The sequence below is a fragment of the Piliocolobus tephrosceles genome, chromosome 12 (genome assembly GCF_002776525.5).
Source record: "Piliocolobus tephrosceles isolate RC106 chromosome 12, ASM277652v3, whole genome shotgun sequence".
Taxonomy (NCBI): Eukaryota; Metazoa; Chordata; class Mammalia; order Primates; family Cercopithecidae; genus Piliocolobus; species Piliocolobus tephrosceles.
Window position 1 is genome coordinate 77368681 of NC_045445.1, and position 17331 is coordinate 77386011.

Here is a 17331-nt window from a genome sequence, read left to right on the forward strand (position 1 = left end):
GAATTCTACCAGAGGTACAAGGAGGAGCTGGTACCATTCCTTCTGAAACTATTCCAATCAATAGAAAAAGAGGGAATCCTCCCTAACTCATTTTAGGAGGCAAACATCATCCTGATATCAAAGCCTGGCAGAGACACAACAAAAAAAGAGAATTTTAGACCAATCTCCCTGATGAACATCGATGCAAAAATCCTCAATAAAATACTGGCAAACCGGATTCAGCAGCACATCAAAAAGCTTATCCACCATGATCAAGTGTGCTTCATCCCTGGGATGCAAGGCTGGTTCAACATTTGCAAATCAATAAACGTAATCCAGCATATAAACAGAACCAAAGACAAGAACCACATGATTATCTCAATAGATGCAGAAAAGGCTTTTCACAAAATTCAACAGCCCTTCATGCTAAAAACGTTCAATAAATTCGGTATTGATGTAACGTATCTCAAAATAATAAGAGCTATTTATGACAAACACACAGCTAATATCATACCGAATGGGCAAAAACTGGAAAAGTTCCCTTTGAAAACTGGCATAAGAGAGGGATGCCCTCTCTCACCACTCCTATTCAACATAGTGTTGGAAGTTCTGGCTAGGGCAATCAGGCAAGAGAAAGAAATCAAGGGTATTCAGTTAGGAAAAGAAGAAGTCAAATTGTCCCTGTTTGCAGATGACATGATTGTATATTTAGAAAAACCCATTGTCTCAGCCCAAAATATCCTTAAACTGATAAGCAACTTCAGCAAAGTCTCAGGATACAAAATCCATGTGCAAAAATCACAAACATTCTTACACACCAGTAACAGGAAAACAGAGAGCCAAATCATGAATGAACTTCCATTCACAATTGCTTCAGAGAGAATAAAATACCTAGGAATCCAACTTACAAGGGATGTAAAGGACCTCTTCAAGGAGAACTTCAAACCACTGCTCAGTGAAATAAAAGAGGACATTAACAAATGGAAGAACATACCATGCTCATGGATAGGAAGAATCAATATCGTGAAAATGGCCATCCTGCCCAAGGTTATTTATAGATTCAATGCCATGCCCATCATGCTACCAAAGAGTTTCTTCACAGAATTGGAGATAACTGCTTTAAAGTTCATATGGAACCAAAAAAGAGCCCGCATTGCCAAGACAATCCTAAGTCAAAAGGACAAAGCTGGAGGTGTCACGCTACCTGACTTCAAAGTATACTACAAGGCTACAGTAACCAAAACAGCATGGTACTGGTACCAAAACAGAGATATAGACCAGTGGAACAGAACAGAGTCCTCCGAAATAATACCACACATCTACAGCCATCTGATCTTTGAGAAACCTGAGAGAAACAAGAAATGGGGAAAGGATTCCCTATTTAATAAATGGTGCTGGGAAAATTGGCTAGCCATAAGTAGAAAGCTGAAACTGGATCCTTTCCTTACTCCTTATACGAAGATTAATCCAAGATGGATTAGAGACTTAAATGTTAGACCTAATACTATAAAAACCCTAGAAGAAAATCTAGGTAGTACCATTCAGGACATAGGCATGGGCAAGGACTTCATGTCTAAAATACGAAAAGCAATGGTAGCAAAAGCCAAAATTGACAAATGGGATCTAATTAAACTAAAGAGCTTCTGCACAGCAAAAGAAACTACCATCAGAGTGAACAGGCAACCTACAGAATAGGAGAAAATTTTTGCAATCTACTCATCTGACAAAGGGCTAATATCCAGAATCTACAAAGAACTCAAACAAATATACAAGAAAAATACAAACAACCCCATCAAAAAGTGGGCAAAGGATATGAACAGACATTTCTCAAAAGAAGACATTCATACAGCCAACAGACACATGAAAAAATGCTCATCATCACTCGCCATCAGAGAAATGCAAATCAAAACAACAATGAGATACCACCTCACACCAGTTAGAATGGCAATCATTCAAAAGTCAGGAAACAAGAGGTGTTGGAGAGGATGTGGAGAAAGAGGGACACTTTTACACTCTTGGTGGGATTGTAAACTAGTTCAACCATTATGGAAAACAGTATGGCAATTCCTCAAGGATCTGGAACTAGATGTACCATATGACCCAGCCATCCCACTAGTGGGTATATACCCAAAGATTATAAATCTTGCTGCTATAAAGACACATGCACACGTATGTTTATTGCGGCACTATTCACAATAGCAAAGACCTGGAATCCACCCAAATGTCCATCTGTGACAGACTGGATTAAGAAAATGTGGCACATATACACCATGGAATACTATGCAGCCATAAAAAAGGATGAGTTTGCGTCCTTTGTAGGGACATGGATGCAGCTGGAAACCATCATTCTTAGCAAACTATCACAAGAACAGAAAACCAAACACCGCATGTTCTTATTCATTGGTGGGAACTGAACATTGAGATCGTTTGCACTCAGGAATGGTAACATCACACACTGGGGCCTATCATGAGGAGGGGGGAGGGGGGAGGGATTGCACTGGGGAGTTATACCTGATATAAATGATGAATTGATGGGTGCTGACGAGTTGATGGGTGCAGCACACCAACATGGCACAAGTATACATATGTAACAAACCTGCACGTTATGCACATGTATCCCAGAACTTAAAGTATAATAAAAAAAAAAAAATCCTCAAGAAAATACTAATGTGCTGAATACAACAGCATATCAAAAGGATAATTCACCATGATCAAGTGGGTTTCATACAAGTTATGCAGGGATGGTTTAACAAATGCAAGTCAATAAATGTGATACACTACATAAACAGAATTAACAACAATAATCACATGATCACCTCAATAGATGCAGAAAAAAACATTTGACAAAACCCAGAATCCCTTTAAGATTAAAACCCTCAGCAAAATTGGTATAGAAGGCACATACCTTAAGGTAATACAAGCCATCTATGACAAACCCACAGTCAACATTATACTGAATAGGGAAAATTTGGAAGCATTCCTCCTGAGAAATGGAACATGACAAGGATGCCCACTTTCACCACTTATCTTGAACATAGTACTGGAATTCCTAGCCAGAGCATTCAGACAAGAGAAAGAAATAAAGGCATCCAAATCGGTAAAGAGGAAGTCAAACTGTTGCTGTTTGCTGATAACAATTGTATACCTAGAAAACCCTAAAGACTTATCTGCAAAGCTCCTAGAACTGGTAAATGAATTCAGGAATGTCTCAGGATAAAAATTTAATGTACACAAATCAGTAGCTCTTCTATACACCAACAGTGACCAAGCTGAGTATCATATCAAGAACTCAACCCCTTTTACAATAGCTGCAAAAGAATAAAATACTTACACGTATACCTAACCAAGGAGGTAAAAGACCTCTATAAAGAAAATTAAAAAACACTGCTGAAAGAAATCATAGATGATACAAAAATTTGGAAACACATCCTATACTCATGGATGGGTAGAATCAACATTTTGAAAATGACCACACTCCAAAAGCAATCTACAAATTGTATGCAATTCTCATCAAAATACCACCATCATTCTTCGCAGAACTAGAAAAAAAAAAATCCTAAAACTCATAGGAAACCAAAAAAGACCCTGCACGGTCAAAGCAAGGCTAAGCAAAAAGGAATAAATCTGGAGGTGTCGCATTATCTGACTTCAAACTATATTACAAGGCCCTTGTCACCAAAACAGCATGGGGCTGATATGAACCATCATTCTTAGCAAATTATCACAAGAAGAGAAAACCAAACACCGCATGTTCTCACTCATAGGCGGGAACTGAACAATGAGCTCACTTGGACTCGGGAAGGGGAACATCACACACTGGGGCCTATCATGGGGAGGGGGGAGGGGGGAGGGATTGCATTGGGGAGTTATACCTGATATAAATGATGAATTGATGGGTGCTAACGAGTTGATGGGTGCAGCACACCAACATGGCACATGTATACATATGTAACCTGCACGTTATGCACATGTACCCTAGAACTTAAAGTATAATAAAAAATAAAAAATAAAAAATAAAAAAAAAGAAAAAAACAAAAAAAACAAACAAACAAAAAAATAGGCATATATACAAATGAAACAGAATTGATGATTCAGAAATAAACCAAAATACTTACACCCAACCGTCCTTCAACAAAGCAAACAAAAACATAATTGGGAAAGGACACCCTATTAAACAAATGGTGCTGAGATAATTGACAAGCCACATATAGAAGAATGAAACTGGATCCTCATCCCTCACCTTATACGAAAGTCAACTCGAGATGGATCAAAGACTCAAATCTAAGACCCGAGACCATAAAGATTCTAGAATATAGCATCAGAAAAACCCTTGTAGATGTTGGATTTGACAAACACTTTTTGACCAATAACCCGAAAGTAATACAATAAAAACAAAGATAAATAGATGGGACTTAATTTAACAAAAAAGCTTCTGTACAACAAGAACAACAAAAAGTAATAATAATCATCATCATGATCATCAGCAGAGTAAACAGACAACGCACAGAGTGGGAGAAAATCTTCACAATCTACCATTCTGACAAAGGACTAATATCCGGAGTCTACAAGGAACCCAAACAAAACAGCAAAAAAAAAAAAAAAAAAAAACAATAATTCCATCAAAAAGTGAGCAAAGGATATGAATAGAAAATTCTCAAAATAAGATAAATAAATGGCCCAAAAGCATATGAAAAAGTGCTCAACATTACTAATTATCAGGGAAATGCAAATCAAACCCACAACGTGATACCATCTCACTCCTGCAAAATGGCAATAATCAAAAAATCAAAAAATAATAGCTGTTGGCATAGATATGGTGAAAAAGGAATACTTTTACAATGTTTGTGGGAATGTAAACTAGTACAACCATCATGGAAAACTGTGGAGATTCCTTAAATAAATAAAACTAGGACTACCATTTGATCCAGCAATCCCACTCTTGTGTATCTACCCATAATAAAAGTCATTATACAAAAAAGATACTTGCACACACATGTTATAGCAGCACAATATGGAACCAGCCCAAATGCCCATCAATGAATGGATAAAGAAAATATCACACACACACATAAAATGGAATACCACTGAGCCATAAAAAGGAACAAAAAATGGCATTCACAGCAACCTGGATGGAACTGGAGACCAGCATTCTAAGTGAAATAATTCAGTGGTGGAAAACCAAGCGGTGTATGTTCTCACTCATAAGTGAGAGCTAAGCTATGTGGATGCAAATGCATAAGAATGATACAATAGACTTTGGGGACTCAACGGAAAGCGTGGGAGGGGGTGAGGAATAAAAGACTACACACTGGGTACAGCTTGAGTGACAGGTGCACGAAAATCTCAGAAATCACCACTAAAGTATGTATTCATGTAAAAAATCAACACTTAAATAAAACTATAGCATCATTCTTTAAAAAACAGAAAAAAAGGCGAGGGGACACATATACACCCTATTCAGTCATAAAAAGTGAGATTCTGTCATTTGCAACAACATGGTTGAAACCGTAAGTTACTATGTGAGGTAAAATAAGCCAGGTACAGAAAGACAAACATTGCCTGTTCTCAATTATTTGTGGGATCTAAAAATCAGCACAGTTGAACCCATGGAGATCAGGGAGTAAAAGGGTGGCTACCAGATACCATGAAGGGTATTGGGGAGCTACTGGGTATGTTGGTTGGTTAATGGATACACAAAATAGTTAGAATGAATAAATAAGGCCTGCTGTCTGATAGAGCAATAGATCAAGTATAGTCAGAAATAATTTAATTGTACATTTAAAAATAACTAAAGGGGTATAATTGGATTGTTTGTTACACAAAAAATAAGTGCTTGATTGGATGGCCTCCCCATCTTCCATAATGTAATTATTATGCATTGCATGCCTGTATCAAAACGTGTCATATACCCAAAAATATACAGACCTACTATCAACCTATAAAAATAAAAATAAAAATAAAAAATAAAACAATATATACTTGCCAAAAGTTGACTTCAGTTCATGATTTTTAAAACTCTGAAATAAGTAGGTATAAAAATAACTCAACATAATAAATAGAATATATAAAAATCCCATAGCTTACATCATACTTAATGAAATGACGAGTTGATGGGTGCAGCAAACCAACATGGCACATGTATACATATGTAACAAACCTGCACATTGTACACATGTACCCTAGAACTTAAAGTATAATAAAAAAAATCTGAAAGTTTTTCTGCTAAAATCAGGAACAAGGCAAGTATGCTCACTTTTGCCACTTCTATTGAACATAGTGCTGGAAATCTTAGCCAAAGAAATTAGTGAGGAAAAAAATAAAAAGAATCTAAATTGAAAATGAAAAATTGAAGTTATCTCTGTTCGCAGATGACATAACCTGAGATGTATGAAACCATAAAGACTCCACCAAAACACTTTCAGAATTAATAAATGCATTCAGTAAAGTTGCAAGGTATAAAATTAGCATTCAAATTCTGTTGAACTTATTTTACCTGCTTTATAATTTCAGCTTTCATGTTAGATTCTTGGGGTGCATATGCAGGTGTGTTATGTGTGTACGCAGTGTGATGCTAATGTTTGGATACAAATAATCCTGTCACACAGAGAGCGAACATAGTACCTAGCAGTTAGTTTTTAAATGCTTACCCTTCCCTCCCTCCTTCTAGTAGTCCTCAGTGTTTGTTGTTGTCACCTTTTTATCCATGGATACCCAAAATTTAGCTCTTGCTCACAAGTGAGAACATGTAGTATTTGCTTTTTTGTTCTGAGGTTAATTTGCTTAGAATAATGGTCTCCTGCATCCATGTTGTGGCAAAAGATACGATGTAGTTCCTCTTTATGGCTGTGTAGTATTCCATGGTGTATATATACTACATTTCAAAAAATCTAATTCACCATCGATGAACACCTACATTGATCCCTTATCTTTTCTATTGTGAATAATGCTATGATAAACACGACTGCATGGCTATTTTTAGTAACGTAATTTTATTACTGGATATATATCCAATAATGAGATTGCTGAGTAAAATGGTAGTTTTGTTTTAAGTTCTTTGATAAATCCCCAAACTTCTTTCCACAGTGACTGAACTAATTTACATTCTCACTAATAGTATAAAAGCATTTCTTTTCTCTACAGCCTCACCAGCATCTGTTATTTTTCGGCTGTTTAATGATAACGATTCTTGGCCAGGCATGGTGGGTCATGCCTGTAATCCCAGCACTTTGGGAGGCTCAGGATGGTGGGCCGCTTGAGGGCAAGAGCTTTAGATAAACCTGGCCAACATAGCAAAACTCTGTCTCTACTAAAAATACAAAAAATCAGTTGTGTGTGGTGGCAAGCACCTGTAATCCCAGCCACTCAGGAGACTGAGGCACATTAATTGATTGAACCTGGGAGGCAGATGCTGCAGAGAGCCAAGATAGAGCCAATGCACTCCAGTCTGGGTGACAGAGTGAGACTTTGTCTTAAATACTAAAATAATAAGTAACAATAATAATAGCGATTCTGACAGATGACATGAGATGGTGTCTCATTGTGGTTTTAATTTGCACTTTCCTAATGATTAGTGACATAGAACATTTTTTCATATGATTGTTGTATGCTTGTACGACTTGTTTTGAGTAGTGTCCATGTCTTTTGAACATTTTTATTGGGATTAATTGGTTCTCATTGTTTAATTGTTTAAGGTCTTTCTAGATTCTGGATAATAGACCTTTGTTGGATACATAAATTGTCAATAGTTTCTGGTACACTGTAGATTGCCTGTTTACTCTGTTGAGAGTTTCTTTTGATGGTCAAAATTTTTTAGTTTAATTAGTTTAAACAAAGTTTTTAGTTTAAAAACTTGTCAATTTTTGTTTCATTGCAATTGCTTTTGCAGACTTAGCTAAGTATTATTTGCTAAGTCCAGTGTCAAGAATGGTATTTTCCAAGTTGTCTTCTAGGATGTTTGCAGTTTGGGGTCTTACCTTGAAATCTTTAATACATTTTCAGTTAATTTTGTGTATACTGAAAGGTAAGAGTTCAGTTTCGTTCTTCTGCCAATAGCATGGCTTTCATCTCAACACTGTTTATTGAACAGGAAGTACTTCACCCATTGTTTGTTTTTGTCAGCCTTGTTGGTTAGATGGCTGGAGGTGTACAGCTTTATTTATGTGTTTTCTATTCTCTTCCATTGGTCTATGTGTCTGTTTCTGTGCAAGTACCATGTTGTTTTGATTACCATAGTCTTATAGTATAGTTTTAAGTTGGGTAGTGTAATGTTGCAAGGTTTGTTCTTTTTGCTTAGAATTGTTTTGGTTATCCAGGCTCTTTCTTGGTTCCATATAAATTTTAGAATAAATTTTTCTAAATCTTTGAAGAACAACATTGGTATTTTGGTAAGAAGAGCATTAGATATGTAGATTGGTTTAGGTACTATGGCCTTTTAAGAATATTGACTCTTTTAATCCATTAGCATTTTTTTTCATTTACTTGTGTTGTTTCTGATTTCTTTCAGTAGTGTTTTGTAATTCTTTTTGTAAAAATCTTTCACCTTCTTGGTTAGCTATATTTATTGTTATTTCACTTTTTGTAGCTATTATAAATAAAATTGTTTTGTGGATTTGACAGTCAAACTGGATAATATTGGTGCATAGAAATGCTACTAATTTTGGAATATTAATTTTGTTTTGTGAAACCCTACTATAATTGTTTACCAGTTCTAGTAGCCTTTTGGCAGTCTTTGGGGTGTTCTAGGGATAGAATTATCTCACCAAAGAAGAGAGACAGCTTGACGTTTTTTGTTTTTGTTTTTTCCTATTCGGGTGCCTTTTATTTTTTGTTCTTGACTGATTGCTCTGGCTGGGGCTGCCAGTACTATGTTAAATAGGAGTGGTGATAGTGGGCTTGTTCCAGTCTTGACACAGTTCTGAAAGGGAATGACTCTAGCTTTTGTCCTTTCAGAAGGATGTTGGCTGTTGGTTTGTCATAAATGACTCTTATTGTTTTGAGGTATGTTCCTTCAATGCCTAGTTTGTTGAAGGTTTTTATCATGAAGAGATGTTAGGTTTTATCAAAGGAGTTTTGAGATGATCACGTGGTTTTTGTTTTTAATTTTGTTTCTGTGATAAATCACATTTAATGACTTGCGTATCTTGAACCAACATTGCGTCCTGGGAATAAAGACTATTTAATTACAGTGAATTAACATTTTTATGTGCCACTGGTTTCACATTGCTATTATTTGTTGAGGATTTTTGCATATATATTAATCAAGAATGTTGGCTTGTAGTTTTCTTTTTCATGTGTGTTTGTCAGAATTTCATATTAGGATGATACTGGTTTTGTAGAATGAGTTAAGGAAGAGTCCCTCTGCCTAAATTTTTAAAAATAGTTTAAGTAGAATTGGTATCAACTCTCCTTTGTACATCTGGTAGAATTTAACTATGAATCCATGTCGTCCACAGCTTTTTTGGTTGGTATTTTATGCCAGATTCAATTTTGGAACATGTTATCAGTCTGTTCAGGGTTTCAATTTCTTCCTGATCCAATATCAGGAGGCTGTGTGCTTCCAGACATTTATTCATTTTATCTAAATTTTCTAGTTTCTGTGCATAGAGATGTTCATCATAGTTTCTGAAGAGCTAATTTCTGTGGGATCAGTTATAATGTCATCTTTGTCATCTGATTGAGCTTATTTGGATCTTCTCTGTTTGGTTTCATTGATCATTTTTATAAATTTTTATGTCTCAGTTTCATTCCATTCTGCTCTGATTTTAGTTGTTTATTTTATTCTGCTAGCTTTGGGGTTAGTTTGCTCTTTTTTTCTAGTTCCTCTAGGTGCAACATTAAACTGTCAACTTGTGACTTTTCTAACTTCTTTATGTAGGCATTTTGTGCTACAAACTTTCATCTTAACACTGCTTTTGTTGCATCCAAGAGATTTTTTGTTGTATCTCTGTTTTAATTTATTTCAAAGAATTTGTTGACTTCTGCCTTAATTTTCTTGTTTACCCCCAAAGTCATTCGGGAACAAGTATTTCAGTTTCCAATTAATTTTGTGATTTTTGAGAGATGTTGTTGGTATTGATTTATGTTTTTATTCCATTGTGGTCTGACATTATGCTAGGTATGATTTTTTAAAAAAATTATTGAGACTTGTTTCATGCTTGAGCATGGGATCAATCTTGGAGTAAGTTCCATGAACAGATGAGAAGAATGTATATTCTATGGATGATAGGTGAAATATATATATTAGTTCTCATTTGTCAAGTGTCTAATTTAAATACAGACTGTCTTTGTTAGTTTTCTGCCTTGATAATCAACCTAATATTCTCAGTGTGGTGTTGATGTACCCCATTATTATTCTGTCGCTGTCTAAGTCTTTTTCTAGTTCTAGACATACATGTTTCATTAAACTGGGTGCTCTAATGTTGGGTGTATGTATACTTATAATAGTTAAGTCTTGTTGAATTGAGCCATTTATCACTACATAATGCCCTTATTTGTCCTTTTATTTTAACTGTTTTTGTTTAAAGTCTGTTTAATTTGATATAAAAATAGTGATCCCTGCTTTTTATTTTTAAAGTTCTTTCTCCATCCCTTAACTTTGCACCCATGGGTGTAGTTACATGTCAGATGGGCCTCTTGAAGACAGCAATAATTGAGTCATAGTTTTATTCTATTTGCTACTTTGTGTTTTTTTTTTAAGTGGGGCATTTAGGCCATTTACATTCAAAATCAATATTGATATATGAGATTTTGATCCTGTTGTGATGTTAGCTAGTTGCTTTGTAGTCTTGATAGTTTAGTTGCTTTATAGCATCTCTGGGGTATGTATTTAACTGCGTTTTTGTTATTGCAAGTATTGTTTTTTTTTCCCATCTGTAGAACTCCCTTAAGAATATTTTAGAAGGCTGGTTTAGTGGAAACAAATTCCCTTAGCTATTGCATGTATGCAAGCGTTTTTATTTCTTCTTCTCTTATGAAGCTTAGTTTGTAGGAATATGAAATTCTTTGTTGGAATATGTTTTCTTCAAGAATGTTGAAAACAGGCCTTCAATCTCTTCTGTCTTGTAAGTTTTCTGCTGGTAATTCCATTTTTAGCTTGATGGGGTTCCCATTATAAATGATTTGACTCTTTTCTCTAAATTTCTTTAAGATTTTATTTTTTATATTGACCTTGGAATATCTGATGACTACATGTCTTGGAGCAGTCATCTTGTATAGTATGTCTCAGGGGTTTTCTGAATTTCTTGAATTTGAACGTCAACTTCTGTAGAAAAATTGGAGAAATTTTCATGGGCCATATCCACAAACGTGGTTTCCAAGTTGTTTACTCTCTCACTTTTTCTCTTAGATATGTTAGTGTGTCAATATATTACTGATAGAAGGTGTCCAGGTTCTTGGCATCTCGAACAAAGAATTGGATGAAATGCAAAAACGAAGTGAGAAAAGCAAAAGTAGGGATTTATTGAGAACAAAAATACACTCCACAGTGTGGGAGCAGGCCCAAGCATAGAGGCTCAAGAGCTCCACTTACAGAATTTTCTGGGGTTTCAATACCCTAGAGGTTTCCCATTGGTTACTTTGGAAATAGTCTATGTAAATGAAGATAATGAAGTGAAGTCACAGAGTCATTTACTCAGAATGCACCCTATTGTAAATGGAGAGGATGTTACTTGGTGTGTGTGATCTGTGTAAATGGAGAGGATAAATACAAAGTTACAAAGTGTAAAAGGAGAGAATGTTACCTGGAGCATGTGGTCTATGTAAATGGTGAGGATGAATGTGCAGTTACAAAGTGTAAATGGCCTAAATGGAGAGGATGAAGTGAAGTTATCAAGCCATTCACATTCCTGTCATTGCTAAAGTGCTTTCATTTGCTTTAGTTATAGGAAGTCAGCATGGATTGGCCCCATGTTCCTTGCCTCCAGGCACTATTCTGCTGCCTCAATAGGTTTGGTTTGTTTACAAAATCCCACATTTTTTGAAGGCTCTACTCATTTTTCTATTCTTTTTTCTTCACTTTGGTCTGACTGGGTTGATTCAAAGAAAGAGTATTCAAGCTCTGATATTCCTTCCTCTACTTGCTCTAGTCTAATTTTAAGTCTTTCAACTATACTTTGAAATTTCTGTAGTAAATTAAGTTTCACAAATTGAGTTTAGTTATTTTTTTAAATGTCTATGTCACTTTTCAACTCTGGGATCATTTTACTTACCTCTTTGGATTAGATTTCAACTTTCTCTTAAATCTCATTTAACTTCCTTGACATCTAGAGTCAGAATTCTATGCCTGTCACTTCAGACATTTCAATATGGTTAGAATCCATTGCTGGGGGAGCTAAAGCAATCCTCTAGTAAAAAACATTAAGGGAGGAGCCCACCCCTCATACTGTCTTATGCCCAAATTCTGCCTCCAAAGAAAGAAGTAAAAACTAAAAGGCAGAAATGAAATCCACAGGCAGACAGCTCAGTGCCACACCCTGGGCCTGATAGTTGAAGATCGACCCCTGATCTAATTGGTTCTGTTATCTATAGATTACAGACATTGTATAGAAATGCACTGTGAAAATTCCTATCTTGTTTTGTTCCAATCTAATTACCTGTGCATGCAGCCCCCTGTCAGGTACCCCCTGCTTGCTCAATCAATCATGACCCTTTCACAAGCACCCTCTTAGAGTTGTGAGCCCTTAAAAGGGACAGCGATTGCCCACTCGGGGAGCTCGGCTCTTGAGACAGAAGTCTTTCTGATGCCCCTGGCCAAATAAACCCCTTCCTTCTTTGTCTGAGGCATTTTGTCTGCCACTCCTCCTGCTACATTTCTTGGTTTCCTGACCCGGAAGCAAGATGAACGGTGGATGCTCAAGGCAGCTCCTTAGGCAGCTTAAGCCTGCCCTGTGGAACATCCCTGCAGGGGACTCTGAACAGCCCAAGTGACGCAGATCCTGAGAGCGCTCCCGGGTAGGCATTTGCCCTGGTGGGACTCCTTGCCAGAACAGTGTGTGGCAGGCCTCCGTGGAAGATCAATGCAGTGGCTGAACACTGGGAAGGAATGGGCACTTGGAGTCTGCACATATAAAACTTGGTAAGACTAGTCTCTGAACTTGCCCACTCCATTTGAGTGGAAGCGTGGCTTGATCACCCATGGCATGCCTTTATCGGCACTTTGGTTTTGGTTTTGGTTTTGATTTGGTTTGAATTGCATGACAGGACCAGTCTTGGGAACTTGCCCACTCCATTTGAGTGGAAGTGTGGCCTGATTACTCACAGTGTCCCTGTACTGGCACTTTGGTTTTTGCTTTTGATTTGACTTGGATTGCTTGATACTTTGGTTTTGGTTTTGATCTGCCTTGGATTTCTGGATACTCTGATTTTGGTTTTGATTTTGGTTTGATGTAAACTACAAAAGTGTGTGTGTGCCCTTTTTACCTGTTCTTTGTTTTGTGGTGCACGTGTGGTGTGAGCGTGGTGTTTTGTCTAGAGGAAACATGGGTGAGGAACAAAGTAAGCCCAACCCACTAGGAATTATGTTGAAAATTTTCAAAAAAAGGATTTAAGGGAGACTATGGAGTACTATGACACCAGGAAGACTTAAAACTTTGTGTAAGATAGACTGGCCAGCATTAGAGGTAGGTTGGCCATTAGAAGAACCCTTGACAGGTCCCTGGTTTCAAAGGCATGGCACAAGGTAACCTGTAAGCCAGGGAATCCAGACCAGCTTGTTTTAGATTCCCTGCCCCCAACACACAGTGGTTGAGAGAACAGCAGAATAAGCAGCTGGCAGAGGCAAGGAAAGACCAGCAGAGAGAGAGAAAGGAAAGAGACAGAGAGGAAAAGAGGCAAAGAGAGAGAGAGGAAGAGATGGAGAGGAAGAGACAGACAAAGAAGGAGTCAAGGAGAGAGAGAGAGAGAGACAGAGGCAGAAAGAGAGAGGAAGAGACAGAGGCAAAAGGATAGTCAAAGAGAGAGAGACAAAGTCAAAGAGAGAAAGAAAGAAAGAGATATACAAGCAGTTTTAAAAAAAGTGTACCCTGTTCCTTTAAAAGCCATCATACCAATTCTAATTTGGACAAAACAAGGTCTTATTAATAGCAAAGGGTAATTAAAATCCCAAACTTACAAGGTTTTCAACAAAAGTAAAGTTTGCTAAAAGTTAACAGTGTAACATGTATTATAGTAATTCTATTCTTGTGGCCTTAGACAGTCTAGTCCACAGACATAAAAAAAGGTTTGCTTTGGAAAAGAATGGTTATCATCTTTGAAAAAAAAAAGGGGGAGAAAAAAGCGGGAGGTGGAATTTATATAAAAAGAGTGTTATATGGTAAATTCTTGTCCTGAAATAAATTAACTGGTTGTTTAAAGACAGAAATGTTTGTTTTATAAGTCAGAAAGTTAAGGCATGTCAAAAAAATTGCCTGTAAAACTCGTGAAAGGGAAAAAAAGGCTATAAAAAATGTGTGTTAAAAAATTTATGCAAAAAATGTTGTATAATTTAAAAGTAACTAGACCTCCTGAATGTAAAACTATTAAAAAAAATAGTTTATGTGCAAAGTGTATAAGAATAGCAAAATATGCCTTTGGTAAAAGGATTATAAGGAGGCATAAGAATGTACATTTTTACTTACCTTAAAAAGTTAAAAATTACTGTTTTGAAGTTTTAAGCAAGGTTTAAAATGTTAACTGTAAAGAACTTTCTGTATGTAAACATATTAGCTAAAGTTAAAGAAGTATCATCCAGTTTTTCTGTGAACTGGAAATTAAAGTAAAAGCTTAACAGGTTTTTCTTAAAGCACCAACCTGCTTTTTAGCAAAAATTAAAAAGGTGAAAAAGAGACTATAAAATCTTACCTTATGGTCAAACTTTAAAAATTAAATAAATATGTCTACAAGGTTTTATTAAAATTAGGTTTAACATTAATAACACACTAATATAAAGATAAAATTTAGCTTATCTGGTATGAAAATCATATGAGAAGCATTGTTAAATGTAAAATTGTATTTGGCTTTCTTTGGTTTAAAAACTAATAAAAATAGGTGCTAAAGGAAATGTCTAAGTAAAAAGGCACTAAGGACTATAAAGTCCACTGCCAAGGTCCCCACATTTAAAACAAAAGGTCAATTTCTTAAAAAATATATACTTGGTTTATCTTCGACTTTCCTTTCTCGCAAAAAAAAAAAAAAAAAAAAAAAAAAAAGGACAACTGAAAGTCTTTTAGCACATGTACCACTCCTAGAATTTCAGGTAAACCAGCACCAGCCTGAATATCACGTTCTCATTGAAAGGTGGAAATGAGAAAAACTTGAGCCAGCCTGGGAAGGATCCTACCTTGTGCTGCTAACCACCAAAACTGCTGTTCGTACAGCAAGAAAAGGATGGACTCATCACACCTGAGTCAAGAAAGTGCGACCCCACCCCCACCCCCCGCCGCCGCCAGAGTTGTGGGCCATATTCCCAGGGGAAAACTACCAAACTAAAGCTAAGAAAAATTTAACCACAGTACACTAATTGTACCTAGAAAACACAATTGTATTGTCTAAATATACTATCTGTATCCTAATTAAGAAAAAAATTAACTCTTTTAATCTATTCTATTCCTCTTTCTTCTTTCCTCGTTCTTTTGCTGACCATATAGTTATTAGTATAACCAAGTCAATTTAGTCTCAAACTATTGCATTTAATGTTTGCCTTGTTACACTCTGTGAGGACTTGCCAAGCGAAAGACAGCTTTCTACTTCAGAAAAGTACTTCTGTCCCTCCTGACTCTCCTCAGACTAGGCATTAGTAAACTAGGACCATTTAATCTGGGGAGATTTCGATAAAGACCCCAGTGCCAACCAGGAGTGTTGCACCCCAATGTAGAGCTTTCATGCCATAGTTGGTTCAACGTTCTGTGGACCACTAAAGAGCAAGGATGGACTGCCTCAACTGTTTTTTGTAATTTCTCTAAAACCATACATTCATTTTACTAGAGGATCATAGAAGTTAAAGAATTAAACTTTAGCAATTAAGACAGGATACCAAGATGCAAATGCCTGGTTGAAATGGATCAAATATTCCATCTGCACATTAAACAAAAGCAATTGTTATGATTGTGCACATGGCAGGCCAGAGGCCCAGATTGTCCCCCTTCCACTAAGGTGGTCCTCCAGTCGACCAGGCATAGGCCGCATGATAGCTCTTTTCCAGGATTCTACAGCCTGGAGTAATAAGTCATGCTAAGCTCTCTCTGCTATATCCCAAAGTCCCAGTGGGTCAGCCCCCAAGGGCCATCCAGCTTCCATCTCCCAACACTAAGTTCACTTTGTGTCTCTCATGGCAGGGAGGAAATTTAGCAGTCCTTGGAGACCTGAAAGGATGCAGTGAGCTTAAGAATTTTCAAGAGCTTATCCATCAGTCAGCCCTTGTTCATCCCTGAGTGGATGTGTGGTGGTATCGCAGTGGACCTTTACTGGGCACTCTGCTGAATAACTGGAGTGGCACTTGTACTTTAGTCCAATTGGCTATCCCTTTCACCCTGGCATTTCATCAACCAGAAGGAAAAAAAAAAAAAAAGACATCATAAAGCCAGAGAAGCCTCTTATGGGTCTTTTGACTCTGATGTCTATTTAGATGCAATTGAGTCCCACGAGGAATACCAGATCAATGAAAGCTTGAAATCAAATAGCTGCAGGATTTGAGTCAATATTTTAGTAGGTGACAGTTAATAAAAATGTAGATTAGATAAACTACATCTATTACAACCAACAGCAATGAGCTTTTCATGACTTAAAAGAAAAACTCATGTCGGCCCCAGCCCTGAGGCTACCTGACCTGACAAAACTCTTTACACTCTATGTGTCAGAAGGAGAAAAAATGGCAGTTGGAGTTTTAACCCATACTGTGGAGCCTGGTCAAGGCCAGTGGCCTATCTCTCAAAACAACTAGACAGAATTTCCAAAGGCTAGCCCTCAGGTCTAGGGGCCCTAGCAATAAAGACCCTGTTAGCACAAGAAGCAGATAAACTAACCCTTAGGCAAAACCTGAATATAAAGGGCCCCCATGCTGTGGTAACTTTAATAAATACCAAAGGACATCATTGGTTAACAAATGCTAGATTAACAAAGTACCAAAGCTTGCTATGTGAAAATCCCCACATAACCACTGAAGTTTGCAAAACCCTAAACCCCGCCACCTTGCTCCCGGTATCAGAGAGCCCAGTTGAGCATAGCTGTGTAGAGGTATTGGACTCAGTTTATTCAAGCAGACCCAACCTCTGAGACCATCTTTAAACATTAGTAGACTGTAAGCGGTAAGTGAATGGGAGCAGCTTCACCAACCCCTGCAAAGTGACTCTGAAGAAGATGACAAGCCCTGTTCCAGTCACA